This window comes from Osmerus mordax, chromosome 10 (assembly GCF_038355195.1).
Source record: "Osmerus mordax isolate fOsmMor3 chromosome 10, fOsmMor3.pri, whole genome shotgun sequence".
NCBI lineage: Eukaryota > Metazoa > Chordata > Actinopteri > Osmeriformes > Osmeridae > Osmerus > Osmerus mordax.
The window spans coordinates 7,529,791-7,547,385 of NC_090059.1; positions in this window are offsets into that span (position 1 = coordinate 7,529,791).

Sequence of the window (17,595 nt, forward strand, 5' to 3'; positions counted from 1 at the left end):
AAGGGCTAGGACGAAGGTTATCTAAAATTCACTCATTTGAGAAATTTATGACTCCTTACTTCTGGGACAATGACATGATTTATAACACTTATAACCTCCCCCACCACACCACCAACACACACACAAGCACACGCCCACCCCAGCACACACACCCTCACACCCACACACACACAACACATTTACAATCAGCCAATTGCATCAGAATAGAAATCACGTCCATTGAGTCGTGTCCCACGATTCCATATCCCCGAATCCCATTGTGTTCTTCATTAGAAATCCAATTAAACTAACAGGCTTCTGCCATATGACTCAGTTGATCGCTTTTTAATCACCTCATGCCTTCGACTCATTTGTTTGTTTACATTTAACTGCCCGGAAATGTGTCTGTTGAAAAAGGACAGTAATACCTGCCGCTGACTGGGAATAACAAACTGAGAGGACGTATCATTCCTGAGCCCCTTAACACAACATCAGCGTTATCGCCATCTCCGTCTCTTCACCTGTGTCTGCGAGGCAGAGGTGGAGATGGATGACTTTAGAAGTGGACTACTATTAACAGGTCAGTCGTTAAACCGCGGTCTGATATGAGAGGAAATCCTCCAGAGGAACCAGGGGGGAAGAAATCCGCCTGTTTACACCGGGCGGAGGGAGGCCTGGCGGTCGATGTGGGGAGATTTCCCCCGGGCTTTTGAGAAGGGCCGAGAAGCAGGGAGGGGACACCAACAACCATCTCATCTGGGAAAGATGAAAGGAACTTCACATGTTGGATCTGCAGCCTCTGATAAGGAGCCCGTCCGTGTGTAACTGCTGGGCGAGAGATAAGAGCGAGCTCATCTTCCACTTATCCTTCTAGCGTCTTCTCTCTCCTCGCCTCTCTCTCTCTCTCTCTCTCTCTCTCTCTCTCTCTCTCTCTCTCTCTCTCTCTCTCTCTCTCTCTCTCTCTCTCTCTCTCCCCTGGCTGTTCCACCATCTACAGCCTCTCCGTCGTCATATCTAGTGCAGTTCCATGTGTAAGTGAAGACGCTCATGTTTTTTTCATGTTGTATCTTCATGGTTTCCGTCCACCCTGACTGACCTCTCTGTCGAGGTCGTGCTGTCCGTGCATCACACTCGTCTGACTGCTATGCCGAAGCGTGACATCACACCTCGTCTCTCTCAGATGGGAGCCGCGAGAGGCGGTGACAGCCATCAGCTTGCTGTCACTTAGGATAAATCACCCCATGCAATGTACGCGCTCATAGAGGAACACACACACGCAGTCACTCCCACGGACGAGAGGTAACGTAGGCAGAGAGGGGGAGGAGCTGTGGAGGATAAACTGTGGTCTGTCGCCCGTCACACACACACACACACATGCGTATCCACACGCACACGCGGACACACACCTACACCCACACATGATTGCACCCACACACACATTTACACACGTGCGCCCGGCCACACATGCACTTACACACACATGCACACACGCACGCCCACACATACACCAACACACGCGGTGTGACAAGGGGGCCTTGTCAGCCATGGGCCTGGCAGCCCGTTGGCCTCGTTACAGGAGCAAAGCCTCAACGAGGCACACCTGTTCCTCATCTACCTCACGCCTGTTGAGTACAAAAGGGGACAAACAGGGGCAATATGGGGGTTCACATGGTTTTGTGCTACAGACTCGCCGTAGGAGAAACGAGACCAACCACATGAGCCAGGAGGGCTGAAGGAAGAGACCCTGGGAGAACAAGAAACATGCCGACGTAACTCAGTTTTTGTTCATGTTTTTTTTGTTTTGTACCAAAAGGTGCTATTAAAACCCATTGGCGTACCTTCTGTCTTGGAGTCTGTCTCCGTGCTTCACAGCGGGCACACATGTACACACCGGCACGTGCACTTACACAAACACAATGAGTATCGTCGTCGTCTCATTTACTGGGTCACATCCTCCACACAGCGTGCAAATCACCATGACGACCTTGAAGAAGATGGCTTCTTTCTCTCGTCATCTCTATCTTCCCCTCCCCTCTTTCTCTCTCTCTCTCTCTGTCTTTTTATCTCTCTCTCTCTCTCTGTCACTCTAAGGTCCCCCCCCTCTCTCTCTCTCTTTCTCTCTCTGTCACTCTATGGTCCCTCCCCCCTCTCTCTCTTTCTCTGTCACACTCTCTATCTTCCCCTCCCCCGCTCTCTCTCTCTGTCACTCTCTCTATCTTCCCCTGCCTCCCCCCCCCCCCCCCTCTCTCTGTCTCTCCCCCTCTCGCATCCCCTCTCGCATCCCCTCCCCAGCGTTTACAGTGCCTGTCCCTGGTTTATATGAAGAGGACATAAAAGACAATATCACCTGAGGTGAGGGTGTTGGGAGGGTAAGAGGCTTCATCAGCGTGATGACTTTGCTCCCGGTGGCCCCATTCCTCAGCCCAGCCCCATCCTCAGCCCAGCCCCATCCTCAGCCCAGCCCCATCCTCAGCCCAGCCCCATCCCATCCCCAGCAGGGAGGAAAATCATGGTCTGGGTCTATGAATAGACCTGGCAGCCTCTGTCCCTGTGGACCGGCTGTCTCAGGACAGCAGCTGACAACAGCTCAACTCTGACCTCCGGCAGACACAAACACAGATCTGTGTGTGTGTGCGTGCATGTGTGTTCGGATCTGTGTGTGTGTGGACCTGTGTGTGTGTGTTTTGGCCCGTGTATTTGGGCCCATGTGTGTGTGTGTGTGTGTCTTCCCTATCTTGAAGCCTGTGTCAACCTGGCCCTTGGTGATGAAAGGTGAGCAGTGAGCGAACCCTGAATACTCCCAATGTTGATCTGTCAATGAAAACACACAACCCCCCCTCTGTGAACCGGCTCTAGAACCAAACCCTTTATCACTCGTATATCACTGGGGCTGTCATCAGTGGCTTTGTGATTTCACCCCTTTCAACCGAAGATGATCACAGATGTGGCCAGTAAAAAACCTCAATCTGCTGAGATATTAAGTGTGTGTTGCTGTGCTTAGCGCCTGCAAGTACTGTAAGAACGCCTGCAAGTACTTTAAAAGTTTGTTCATTTCACGCTTAACAGGTGAAATGAACTTCACCTGAGAGAGAGAGAGAGAGAGAAGAGAGAGAGAGAGAGAGAGGGAGGGATGGAGGGAGAAAGAGAATTTTGGAGGGTATGGGTGAGTAGGGGAGTCTGTGATGGAAGTTTGGGTGTTGGGTGGGGGCGGGGGGTGGGGTGGGGGGGGGGGGGGGGGGGGGTCCCTGCCTGTTTAAACTCTCCCGAACGTTCATGCATGTCGAGACTGCCGACCCGTTGGGAAATCAGTGCCCGGGAAACCGTCAGTCTCCCTGGAAAGATCCGGAGTTCTGAGAGCCTACATCTGACATTTTGAAATGTAAGTCGGCCAAACCACCTGCCGCAACGGACGGTTTGATATGAAGCTGGGATGAGGGAGACAGAGATGGGAAATGGGCCTCGTTTGTTAAGGTTTTAGATCTCTTGCTCTGTCTCTTTCTCATGTGCTTCATTGCCTGTTTCCTTCCCCCTCAGTCTCCCTCTTTCTCTACAACTTCATCGTCACTGAGCTATAACTGAAGCAGTGTCAGAGTGTAGCTGTAATATGAACAACCCCCTAGATGTTATTGATCTACGTGTTCAATTACCTTCCAACTCTCAATAATTTAATAGGGCTCCACAGTTTCCTCACTTCTGAAGTTGCTCAGAGAGAGACCAAAAAAAAGAAAGAAAGGGGTTTTACTTTTTAACCCCAATTTCTTTTTAAGTGGAGCCTTGCTAGACAAAGCGTTTCTGTGATTAAAGACTGTTCCAGATTGATTTGGCACTGGATGAAATCCTCCAGAGTTTTGATTTGTTAGAGCTGGCATCCATGTAATCAGCCCTCATAGGCAAGCTCATTCATAAGATATCTCCCTGAACCTGTGTCAGTAGCGCTAGCTTCAGCTGAAGACACCTTGCACCGGGGTTGGAACTTCAAAGAGCAACGCACGGAACATTCCATAGCCTCTTTCGCATTCTAAACATAGAGGTGGGTTCTAATTAACGACGAGAGACATCACGTTCTCATGAGGAGACTTGCGGAGGGGCTCCTGTATGCAAATGTGGAAAAACGTGTTATGCTGACAGAGCAGCTGGACTCTCTCTCTCTCTGCTGTTATCTCCTAATGATGGAGGAGTATGTTTCTACTGAGGATGCTGCTCGGTTGGGGGTGGGCCGCATAAGTAAGATGAGTAGCCTAACCGGTGTGAAGTATCTCCAGGTAGACATGTCAGAAAACTCCTCTACTCTGGAGATGATGGGATCCCTGCAATGCAGACCATGGAGTGAGAGAGAGAGAGAGAGAGAGAGAGAGAGAGAGAGAGAGAGAGAGAGAGAGAGAGGGGGGGGGGGGGGGGGATCTATCTATGGGATGTGTTGCTAGGCTGAGTCTATGTCCGGTCCTAGACCAGAATGGAATATGGAGACCAGAGGTGGATGGCCTTTGATTGTGACAAGGGAGATGCTACCCCTTTACGTTTGTGTGTGTGTGTGTGTGTGTGTCTGTGTGCGAGTATGACAGAGAGTGTAAGGAAGAAATGAAAGAAAGAAGTTCACTTGAAAGTCAATCATGTTTTTAAAGGGATTATGAACATCCATAAAGTAGTCCTATTATGTCCTCAGATATGGCTGATGCGTGCTTTGAGACTGACCTGAGGGTTTTGAACTGTCAACGCGAGGGTATTATACAGCAATACAGCGCAGCACTTTAGCTAGTAAGTTACTATGGTGATATCAACCGTAGCCTATGCGATACCGGAGAGGAGTGGGCTCTTACTGGTTTCGTTTCAAAGATCATTGGGGACATCTGGCGGACAACAATTTACACAGCAACAATGCAACAAGAAATCTTTAATCTCAAACTTCTCGACTTGAGAGGTTTTCTCTTGCAGTAGCACTGACATTCCAAAATAAAAAATACACATTTACATTTAACATTTGTATTAATTTAACAGACACTTTTATCCAAAGCGACGTACACTGAGTGCATAGGCCTATAAAGTACACTATTAGTTGAACAATACTGTCTGTAACACTAACTGTTTAGTGCATACCAGAGTCGGATAGAAAGTGTTTTTGTATCACAGTCACAGAGACTAATTAGCTGGCTTTCATGCTTCCCTTGGGAAACCAGGAGTAAAAGAATACTCTAGGGAACATCCAGCAAATGCAAATCTCTAAACATTAACTGAGGAAAGATGTAGGTTATTTCAGAGCCCATACTCGTCTGTGACCCCGTTCTCAGATTACTACGAACAAAAGCTTCCATCAATGTTATGTCGGAGAAACGGCGTCAGATGAAACCATACGTGCCTTTTGGTGTGTTAACCCACAAAACCTGTAAACGGCTATGAATAATCAATCACATCTTTTCACTTGTAGCGTGGCCGTCCTTTATTAACATGTACAGAAATAGAGAATGAGAGGGCTGCCCCTCCCTCCTAATCGTGAACGTATTCACATTGAACATGACTGGTCTGACTGGAGATAGGTGACTGGTCGGGCACTTCGAGTATAGGGGAGGCCCTCGAAACCCTGTAGTTTAACATTGACGTCACAGGAAGGCGGCTCCGTGGCGGGCGGCGGCACAGGTGTGCTTTTCTTCAGGTGTAAAGCGAGGAAATGAGCGTCTTGCAAAACAAGTTAAACTCTTCCCTGCCGTTAGTCGAGTTCAGATCTCGATTTAGGTATGGCCCAGAACTGCGTGGGGAACTGTGCGCCGTTATTTTTTCTTGCAATTGCTTTTGATTTGTGTGGCTTGGCTGTTCTTCTAGTTGGTATTTTCGCCAATCTCAAATTAGACGGTCGGTTCTACGGGGATTTCCTAATCTACACGGGGTCTCTCATAATTTTTCTCAGTTTGATTTGGTGGATTATGTGGTACACTGGGAACGTAAAGGTTTATTCCGACGATTTGGAGAAAAGCACTTTGGATAACTTTGCGCACTGGGCGAGGAAGTTTTCTGAGAGGCTCTCTAAGAGTGGGATGAAAACTCTGGAAGCGGGTGAAAAGTGCAGGGGGAATGGGAAGGATCTCAACGGAACTGTGGCCTTACGTGCTGTACCGCGATACGAAACCAACTCAATGACTGCTCACGACAACAGAGGTTACGATACAAGTGCTGACAGTCCACTTCCCCAAAAAACTGTTGAGTTGGACATTTTGAAGGACTCCGTGGTGGCCCAGCAGAAAAGCGGAAAAGCGGAAAGGCTTCTTTGAGTTGGTGAGTTTTCCTCCTGAAAGTGAGCATCTCTAGCCCAGTTGCCCGAACACTGCCTGCTCTACTTTTTGTCAGTGTTTAGTTACGAAAAATAAAACCACCTTGATTTAGTGGTGTTTGTTCTTCCCGTGCCCCCAGCACCGAGTTGTGTACTGAAAATAATTTAACTATGAATGCTATGGTTAAAACGTTTAAAACGTAGTGTTGAAAGCAGTGGCGATTTTAGACTCTTTTTAGGGGTGCTCAAGCACCCCTAAATTTCATTTCAGCACCCCTAAAAATAATAATAATAATACACAATTTTAAAAATTGAATTATTATTATCTTAAAGGTGACATGACATGAAAACTTCACTTTAGGAGGTTATTTAACATTAATATGAGTTCCCCTAGCCTGCCTTTGGTCCTCCAGTGGCTAGAATTTTCGATAGGTGTAAACCAAGCCCTGGGTGTTCTTCTGTGCCTTTGAGAAAATGAAGGCTCAATTGACCTAACGCTAAGCCCCGCCCCTCGAACGCAAACAGGCCAATGGCAGTAACAGCTGCACTCGGACATCTTCAGTTTACAACTCCATAGAGGAGCATTAGGAAAAGTGATTCTTCTCTTGTTTTATCGGGTTTGTTGTAATTTAAGTGTAAAACAGTGGTCAAACGATGTGCATGGGGTAGATGCAACACTGATACGAGGTATCATGAGAGGATGGGCAATGGGGTATATTTTATCCCATTTCCCAAACCAAAACAAGAGGGCCAAATGTCTCCGGTGGATAAAGCTGTGTGGCAGATCACACAGTCAACTCAACGTAACGAAGATAAACAAGGATGTCATCACATTATTGTCATTGACAGTACCGGCTTACTTTCACCACTGATGTTATGCTAGGCTTAGGCAAGTTATCTCTGGTTAAAACTAGCTAACGTTAACGTTATTAGCTACGTATAACGTTTGGCTAGCTATTCACTAGCTAGAAAGTTAGGACACTGCCCTGTCAGGGACAGGGTAATGCTAGTAAATAAACTAATAAACGTAGGTTTACATCTCAGTGCCTATCCAGATTAGTTCAATTAACTGAAGGTAAATTAATAAAGCTAATTTAACCCTGCGGTGCATCAACAATACTGGTATTGCCAAGCATTGGATATCCACGATTCAGGATATCGTGAATGACCGTGAGATGAAGCTTCTCCCTCTTGCATTGAGATCTGTAAATTCTCACCTCCAATTTAAGTTTGTCATCCACCATATCTACTTTTAAATGATGTACGTATCCCTCCATTCATTGCATAATGAAGTCCCTTTTGATGGCTAAAACTGTAGTCAGCGATAGCTTGTCTGAGTTAGCAACAGTAACTAAGGGGGGAGGGGCTTAGCGATAGGTCAATTGCTCTGTTTGAAAATCTCCTCTTTGTGACGTCACAAGGAGGAAGGTTACCTCCCCTCTCTCTGCTTTGCCCGCCCAAAGAATCTGGCCCGCCCATAAGAAACTGAGCTACCGCCGTGCAAGTGTTTTTTTCCACGAGAGACATCATGGCTTGCAAACGAACTACATTTGCTCAGTTTGGATGTACAAAGGAAAACAAAAATCTTTTTACAGTTCCTTCATCAGAGCCTCTGAAGACCCAGTGTCTTAATTTTATTATCTCTGGAAATGCGCCTACACAACTTCTGTTGTAGGCACATATGTTTTGTATGTCTGCACCAAACACTTCAGCCACGACTGTTTCTTCAATTTGAGCTAATACAAAACTGGCCTTGCTGAAATTAAATTCTGGATCAGTACTAACTCTCCTTCGTCCAGCTACTAACCTCGGACAAGTTAACATTTTGTAGCAATTTACTGTATATGGTAGCTTGCTACCCTTAGAATGTGGCTGTAACATTAGCTCTGCAGCTAACAGCTGAGTTACTGTCGCTAATAGAAAGGTAGATAGCATCAAGTATGTGTGTGAATACACATGCTGTAACGTGAGTGTTGTACACTTCTTTGTTAATGACTGAGTGTGTACCTCTCCAAACTAGGGTTATCAGATGAGAATGGCCAAATTCGAGGCATTTTACAGCAACGGGGCTACAGCCATAGCGATACATCCATTGTAAACATTAGCGCATGGTGCCGCCCCTCCGCTCCTCATTAGCATTTAAAGCTACAGACACCAAAAAAGCTCCTTGTGGGACTGCTAGTAGTGGCTGTAATTCTGCACCAAGGCTGAATTTCGGGAAAGAGACTTCTGATACAGTATTAGGGGAGCACTAAGGCCTATATAAAAGCATCCAAAAACAGCATGTCATGTCACCTTTAAATAAGTTTGTGCTCTAACGTAAGAGTTTGCAAACGTGTCTGTTAGTGACAGATGACAAAACAATGTTTATTTATTGTTGACACATCATTATAATTTCATTTTATGCTGGTAGTTCATGAAGAAAGGGAGTTTCTTAGCTAGTTTTTTCATTCATTCAATATTTTGCGTAATAATAACTACTTACTAACCTCGACCGTTCGGTCAGGCCGGGAAATATCAAACTTCGGCTTTGCAACCTCGCTATCGTTCGGTCGATAGGCTACGTTGAAGCCTCAATTTGATATTTCCCGGCATGACCGAACGGTCGAGGTTAGTAAGTTGTTTATTATATGGCATTTTTAGCTCTTTTCATTTAAAACATGTCGTTTTGTTCAGCTCTCAAGTCTTCTCACGGTGTGTTTCAGGTGTTGCCTATAGCAACCAATCTGAAACCTGAGCAACCAAACCTAGCAATCTGCCTAGCGCTTGTCGTTAATAATTTCCTAGTTGATGTCTTCATTGTCATCTGGATAGCAAAACTCCTCGATATCGCTCATTTTGAAGATGACGTCAGAGGGCCATAAGTATCCGTATCAGACCGCAGACCGGCGAGGAGGTCAATACGCGGCTGGCATGACTACCCATTAGCCAATCAGAACGCTCGTACTGTCGTTGCCATATAATAAATAAATGTATTAATTGTTATCCAGTGAAATTCGTGATTTATTAGCAAGGGGGTGTAACACTTTTGTAAGCCACTGTATCCATGTCACATTCTCATTGGGGGCTGAGCCCCCCTAAAGGTCTGATCCTATAATTGCCCCTGGTTGAAAGTGATAAACGTAGCCTATGTTCCCAGAGATGGATTAAACTTAGTTCTCTAGCCAAAAACAAATTCCGATCTCCATTGATTATTATTTTTTCTTGTCTAGGACTAGGCTTCCATGTCTGGGAAACTGACTGTTAAACTTCACACTTAACTCCACTCAATTCCTCTGCAACACTGGGAAAAAGTGTGTATGTTAGGCCTATACTGTCATTTAACACTTGAAACTTTTGACACAATTCCCCAAAAGCTTAATAAACAGCACCGCTTGTCATCCCGTGTTTACCATGAACACAACACGCTGTAGTAGGTAGGCTACACCCTCGATTGTCCAATGTAGAAAGGTCTTGTTAGTTTATTAGCCTATTTCTCTCCCTCTCTCTCAGGCCAATGCATGGTGCTCAAGGACTTGCTTGTTCACTAGCTGCTCATGAATATCTGTAATAATTAATATGTGACTGCCTGCTAATAAAACGGTCTCGGTGGCCCTCGGCTTCCTTTTAATTAACGAGTCTGCCTACTGCTGTTCACCTTCACAGCCTCACATTATTTTAGCCGTCAGTTAAAGATTGCTGTTTTATGTAACATCAACGGCGGTCCGGGAAGCCTCGGCATATCTCCACATACATTTTAGAAGTAAGATAGAACGCATTGATTCCCATTGAAGTCACTGCACTAGAGCCTGCAAGACAAGACAGACTTTACTTTCTTTTTTCATAAGATTAATTATACACAACTATGTTCTCTAAGGGGGTTCTCTCTAATCGTATAATGTTCGAGATATTTTGTCCTTGGAGAGGGGCTAGACGTATAGGCAATTTCAACATGAAACTCATAAAAATAGCATATCGTCAGTTCTTAAAATGACTGATAAAAAAAATTATCGATGTCGAAACAGCCAGGATCTGACAAATTGTGGCTCTAAAGTCAATACTTTCAAGATAAATAGGCTGTTTTATCCACCCCTTTTCCAATGACCAACAGCCACCACCTAAAGAAAACATTACCATTGTCTTGACTAGCTGCTGCGCAATGTTTGTCTTCACTTAATTATGTTGGAAAGAAACCAAATACTTGGCTAAACATTAGCGAAAGCTAACAAATACAGTTGTGTAATATTTTGCAGACAGATAGTCCATCCGGCTCATTCTTCCAAATTGTTCTGGTGTCTTTAGATGCTGGTCTCATTCCACATCTACTTCTACTACTAATTAACTACTAATTGGCTGGGTTTTCAGATGTATACAATATGAAGGTGATTAAGAAAGCAAAACATATTATATCTGACACATCTCACCCTCTTCATCATGATTCATTTCAGCTTTGTAAAGGGTCCGCTTAGCTAAATCAAATAGATTCAGAGGTGTGTTTCTTCCATGTGCTATACATTTGCTCAATTTAAATAGGAAAAGGTTGTTTTCTTTTTCAAGTTTGTATTTTAATGCATTATTGTCAGTGATACATCATTGACAAAACATCAACAAATTGCCCCTAAGGGGGACAGTAAAAGGTTGCAAAACTATTACTTACATGCTGTTCTTGTTTTGCAGGTACATAACTTGTTTTACACCTGTAGGAACTGAAGACACTTTGTTTGCAGAAGAGGCTTCTGGTTCAGGGACCAGCCCTGCATGCTGCACCATGCAGGCTACACACAGAAGAACTCTCCATTTATTCGATGTAAATAGAAGAAATCTTTATTTTTTAAATGTCTTGAATTGTTTGTGTGTTTTGAAAGTAGTGATTCTAAATAAACATTTCTCAAAACATGAATATGGGTGGTGGCTTTTCACAGAACAACAAACACACACACACACTTAATGCAGTTTCATGTTAGATGACAATTACACGATGGTCCAAGCCTTTGCTGATATTATGTGTAGCACTTGTGTAACCCAGCTGAATTGGTTAAACTCACTCCTTAGTATGAATACCCGCCACTGCCCATCAAGAGCTAGGTGTTGGGTGGCGTGGCTGGTTCATGCAGTGTTTATGAAGGCGGTAGTCACGTTTGTAAGTCAGAGGACCCAAGTTCAAACCCTTGTCATGATCGGGAAGCGGGGGCGACTGACGAGCGACCCAACTACACCTGTTACACCTGAAGGGAGAACTTGTCTGTAAAGTGAGTAGTGTCATCCGGGGGTGTTGGCTGAAGATCTTGGCTCTGATATGGTGGTTGTTCCAGTATGTGCTGTATAGAGCTGTTGTCGATTCAACTTTATTGTCATATGTACAGGATACACAAGTACAATGAAAAGCTTTGTGCCACTGAGCTACCTACAACAGTGCAGTTTTTAATAATCAAATAGATAGTGTTGTAGCCGAAAACTGTATGAAACTACCATTACTGAAGTAGTTGGTTGTCTTGGCTTGAAGTGCCACTGAACTGTCTTAGTTATACCTAGCTGACTAAGAAACTGAATGGGCACCTCAGGTGAACTAGCTCTGACCTATTGAAGACGTATTAATGAGATAATACCCAATTGCTCTGAAAGTGCCAAGTCAATGAAAGGAATAGTTAAGATGAGTTCAGACAAGTTCAAGACAAAATCAATGTATTTATTACAAATGTACGGTGCAGGTCAAGTTGAGTATCTTGGACAATGAATACAGGAAATAAAGGGAGCTAAATAGTATCACAATATGGGAGGATACAATATGATTAACATTGCCTTTGCAGGCACTGAAAAAGGACACTATGCCAGATAGTTTTTGTTTAGGTCTTGTCGCTCCTTATATTTTCCTCATTCAAAGTTGCATGGCATTATACACTTTGGCATTATTTTGACCTCTGACTTACATCAGCGACACAGGCCTTTCCTAGTTACCCTACAAAGACCTAACATTATCAGAATCAGAATCAGAATCAGAAAGGGATTTATTCGCCATGAAAGTTTGCACAGACAAGGAATTTGCTTTGGCAGGAAGGTGCATACAATAAACATATACCTAAAATTTTAATATGTGGACTAACTATACTAAGGGTACATAAACTAGCAGTACTAAGTGGGATAAATATAAGTTGCCGTAAATTACAATATAAAATACAAAAATTACCAAAAATACAAATGTACAAGATACCATGTTATGGTGCAGTGCAAAAGCAGAGTGATTTAGGCAATGAGTCATTTGAGTCAGTGTGGTCCCTTGGCCTTGTTGAAGAGGCCAACAGCGGAAGGGAAGAAACTGTTTTTGTGGCGTGAGGTATTGGTCCTGATAGACCGCAGCCTTCTGCCGGAGGGGAGTGACTGAAACAGGGAGTGTCCAGGGTGGGAGGAGTCGGCCACAATCTTCCTCGCTCGCCTCAGGGTCCTCGAGGTGTGCAGGTCCTCGAGGGTAGGCAGATTGCAGCCAATCACCTTCTCAGCAGTACGGATGATACGCTGCAGTCTGCTCTTGTCCTTGGCAGTGGCAGCAGCGTACCAGACGGTGATGGAGGAGGTGAGGATGGACTCAATGATGGCTGAGTAGAAGTGCACCATCATTGTCTTTAGCAGGTTGAACTTCTTCAGCTGCCGAAGGAAGTACATCCTCTGTTGTGCTTTCTTGATGAGGGAGCTGATGTTCAGTTCCCACTTGAGGTCTTATGGCTATGCAGGCATAATAAAACAGTATAATAACAGTTTATCAATGATACAAGAAACATAATTAATAGACAGGCATATTTATCTCCTGGACATAACCAAAGGTTATGTGCTCATGAGATTATTATTGCAAGGTATAGATCGAACAATATTTATGATATTCAGAAAATTTCAAACAGTATAGAAACAATAAAGTAATCGTTATCTTTAATTGTTGTTAACTGATCAGTGGTTTAAGGACAGACCTCTTCACTATAGAACAGGACACAGCACATAAAATAAACAGCACACCAATAAACATAGACGGAAAATAGGCCCCAGCACTGATAAAGCTAGATACCGACTAATGGAAACCTGGGCTTATGACTGATGAGAGAACCAAGCAACTGTGAGAATGACACAGGCAACTACGAGAGAGAACAGGAATAAGCCATGCATGCCTTGTAAAACCAATGTCCAAGAAGGAGGGACGTAGGAAAAAGTGTATAAGAATGTCTGGCAAGTGGTTGTCAGATTTGGCCCAAGTTTAAACAGCTGTAATTCAGTCCTATTTTGACATGTCAAGGTGATTGTGGTCTGAAGATAATCTGTGCCAAATTTGGTGAATATTAGATACATTTTGTAGGAGGGTTTGAATGGGAGACATGAAACTTGGTGAAATCGATGAGGGGACTGGTCCCAAAGAGTGTGCTAAATTTCACAACTTCTGACCATGCGGTTCTAGGGGCAGCCATAGACTCCCGTGGCAGAAGAAGATGTATAAGAATAATAAGAATACGTAGAAACCCTCTAAGTGGCTTCGCAGCTTCGCTGCTTGGCCACCAATAAATAAATAAAAATAGCTATGGGGAGGAGTTTCTCTTCTGAAGCAGGTTCTTCTATGAGAAGTATGAGAGATAAGAGATAGACCAGGAGACGGAATGTGATGGATGCATTCAAATGACACTTCCTCGCCGCCCTGCACAGAGTAACGCACAGCTCTCGACGAGCAGAGGGAAGAACAGGTGTGTATCTATTCCATGCAGGTTCATGGCGATATCTATGAAACACATCTAGGCATCGAGAGAGGGTTTTTACAGGAAGACGACAGCCAGAAACGACTACCAGGAATTTCACTTTTGCACCCTTTTCGTCCCCGTATCATCGATCATGGATTATGCCCCAGGTGTAGGCCGCTGCCTGCTATCCTTTGTCCTTGCCATCATATTTAGTGCCACCGGCATCGTCCTCTTCCTCATCGGCATCTTTGCTCCCTTCAGCTTCTGGGACATCTTCATCTTCTCGGGCCCCCTCCTCGTCTTTCTCAGTCTGGTGTTCTGGATCCTCTGGTATCTGGGGAACATAGAGGTGACCGTTGATGACCTTCTACCTAAGGGAGGCCCAAATGGAATTTAAATGTAAATGTAGGAACTTTTCAATTGACAGACATACAAACATTTGACATGCAGACATTTGACATTGTCAAGAAGAAAAAAAGACATTGACAACACAGTGCCATTTTTTGGCTACGATTTTTAGTGTCAGTTTATCGTTGGAACCCTCCTCCTTGAAAAGGAGCCTTGAGTCTGTCTTGTGACTACCTGCAACAGGAGTGTTTATCCTGTAAGCGTGTGTGTGGAGTTTCTGCAGTTCCTGTTGTGTAAGCTAGCTCCTCTTACCTACATTCTTTACAAGTTGGATTCCTATTCATCTCACTGGAACAGTTGATCACTTAATGCTTGAAGGAGAAATAAGATAATTCCTCAACTTCTGGAACCTTTAGTATTAGAGTACACAACCAGATAATATGTTAACATTTTGTTTATAGCTGTAGTAGAAGTGTCACTTCTGTTTCATGTAATCAATTATTGCTAAAACATGTTTTACTGGTTCATTTTGACTCCCATAAGCACTCATAAGGTATGGCAGAAATTGGTTTTGGCTCAGTATGTAAGCATTATGTGTTTATTTAAGCTATCACAGGCCTATCCCGTGTGTTGTCCTGGTGGGATATCAGAGTATTTGTTTGCTCAAACACTCATCAGAAACCAGCCACACTCGGAGTCCTACATATCTGCCCTCACGCAACGATAATTTGTTTCTGTCAAGATCAAGAGATGAACCATTTCCCCACCACCTTCACAAGGCCATGGTGGTGTTCCTCCCGAAGAAAGAGGAACAAGTGTTCCCTTGCATTCACGGCCAAGTTGTTGAGCTTGCCTTATCGTGATCAAGCCTTCATGAAACTGCCCATGCTTGTAGCCAAGTATGTGACACAGCAGGTTTGTCAGCACAGACACGCCCAAACACTGTGGGTTGATATTCAAGCCACTTCTCCATAATAATCCCTGGACTCAAACAATAGAAGCCGGATGAAAGTATCTAGGCCAGTGCCAGCATCACATGCTAATACGATTATGGATATCAGGTGTTCTGGTCAAAACCACCTCCCTCAATTAGAAATGGAGGGCTTGTCAGGTTGCTACATAGGGAACATTTCTGTCTATCTTCTGCCTAAATAGGCTTAGACCTCTGTGTAATAGATGTGTACCTGTCTGGTAAATATAGACTATTCCTTAACACTGCCCACCAAAATACTGTTAGAACTGTGTACTTCTGGTCCTTGATTTATGCCGTACAACTTCCTATCCAATGCAGAATTAGATTTACAAAAATCTGAATTAAAAAAAACGTGTTCAATGAATAAAACGTAAAAATTAAGTTTATTAATCCCCAGTTGGGTATGTAATGCTTCTTTACTGTGTCTTTGTCAGGCCTGCTTTGCTTTACTAATTCAACACCTCGCCAACCTCCTTAAGACACCTGCATCACATCGTCAGGCCACCAGAAAGGTGTCGAAATCCCACTTATCGTTCTCCGGTTTCCACACACCTTGGTTGTCTTTCCAGTATGCGGTGCCAACCAGGTTTGCGGCCGGCGACAGAGACACAATGGGCGAGCCTAACCCGACACCTCACGGCGTTCACCGTGGTGACAAATGGGGGCCGGGATTAAGTTCTACCTGACACAGTAAACCTGTTTGGGCCCGACCCCAACATCAACGGTTCTGCCAGAGGCGGACGCCCTAATGACCGCAAGAGGGCCCAGGGGAATGGTGTTTACGGGATCTAGACGGAACCTCTTTTCCTGCCAGATTCCTGCAGCTAGGATACCGGTTACAGGTGCATGTGATTGAGTGATATTCTACTTAAAAGGCTGTAACTGGGAGTTTATTTGCAGTTGTTGTAAGCCAAACTATCACAGTGCTTTATCTTTACAGAGCGAGGACTGTTTAACAGTGACAGGTGTTAATGATATATGTGAACTATATTATATAAAAATATTTTTATTGTGTGATGACTTAATTCACATTTACAGGTGATGACCTTGTGTCTGACCTCTTAGAACAACATAAACTTCTTATTAATCATTGTATGTGAACGTTGTCATTGTTGATTTGTTTTCTGAACACTAGATGGCAGTGTAGCACCAAAGTTCGATAATCACACCATCGGTCCTTGAGTTTCTTCTAAGCAAATATGATCAGGTGTACTAGTAGAACGGTTCTGTCTGCAAGAGCCAGTGAGTCTCAATGAGACTGTTAAAGGATAGGTCTATCCGGTTGATATGTAAAAGCTGAAGTCCATATAAATGCATTACCTGTCACCGTAACGTTTTTGTAATTGCCGGTGGTAAGGGATGCTGGTATTTTATAACAGAACCGTAAAGCGACATGAGTCAGTGGGTCCATTATTATTCCATCCATGTCTGAACTCCGTGCTCCCTTTTCTCCGCTTCTGCTCTCTTCACCGTCTCTCCAACTCTGCTCGCCCTTCTTCCCACAAACACTAGTCAGGAGTTAATACCTTCAATGCAGTTTGTTGTATAGCCACTCAGGCCTACATGTTAACTATTACACCTTCTAAAGGTCACTCTTGAAAATGTTTAATAATTGATTAATTGCATTCACAAAAATGGCGATGTGTATACACTTATATATATCATTATGATACAAATGTCTTATTATTTGCACTGTTTGCAACATTTGAGATCGAGAACATGCCTTGAACATCACTATCAACACGATGATGTAATCGAATAAGAACACGCGTGCATGCCACATAAAATGTCTCAATGCACCATGCTGTTTGCTATCGAATACAGATTTCAAGAGACGATAGACCCTACAAAATCATTAAGCCATTCTGGTCTACTCAATCATCTGACACACGTGCACATATTTTGCCATCCATAGACGTTTTCAAAACAGAGACGTTTGTAAGACACGCGGCTTTCTATTTGACCTCCACAACATTCCGAATGGACCGGGGCATTGTGGGTACTACGATTTGTAAACTAAAGGATGTCCGGTTGCATACAAATCATGGTAGTATATGGATTGGGGCTTCTGCAGGGTGTGGACAATGAGACCGTTCTAAATGCCTTGCAAGTGCACTCGACTAGTAGTGAGATTGACCAGGTATGATGACCTGCCTGGTTGGCCTGTTAAACTCCGATGGGTTAGTGGTTTAATGTGACTGTGCTGACTGACTAGTCTTATTAGGAAAAAATGCAACGTGCAACTCCAATTTTTAACACATCCCAATGTACTTGTCAACCGTGGGGTTTTCCAAGTTAAATATTCCTGGAAACGTAACTGGCCATGTCGAGCAGATCGTTTTTATTCA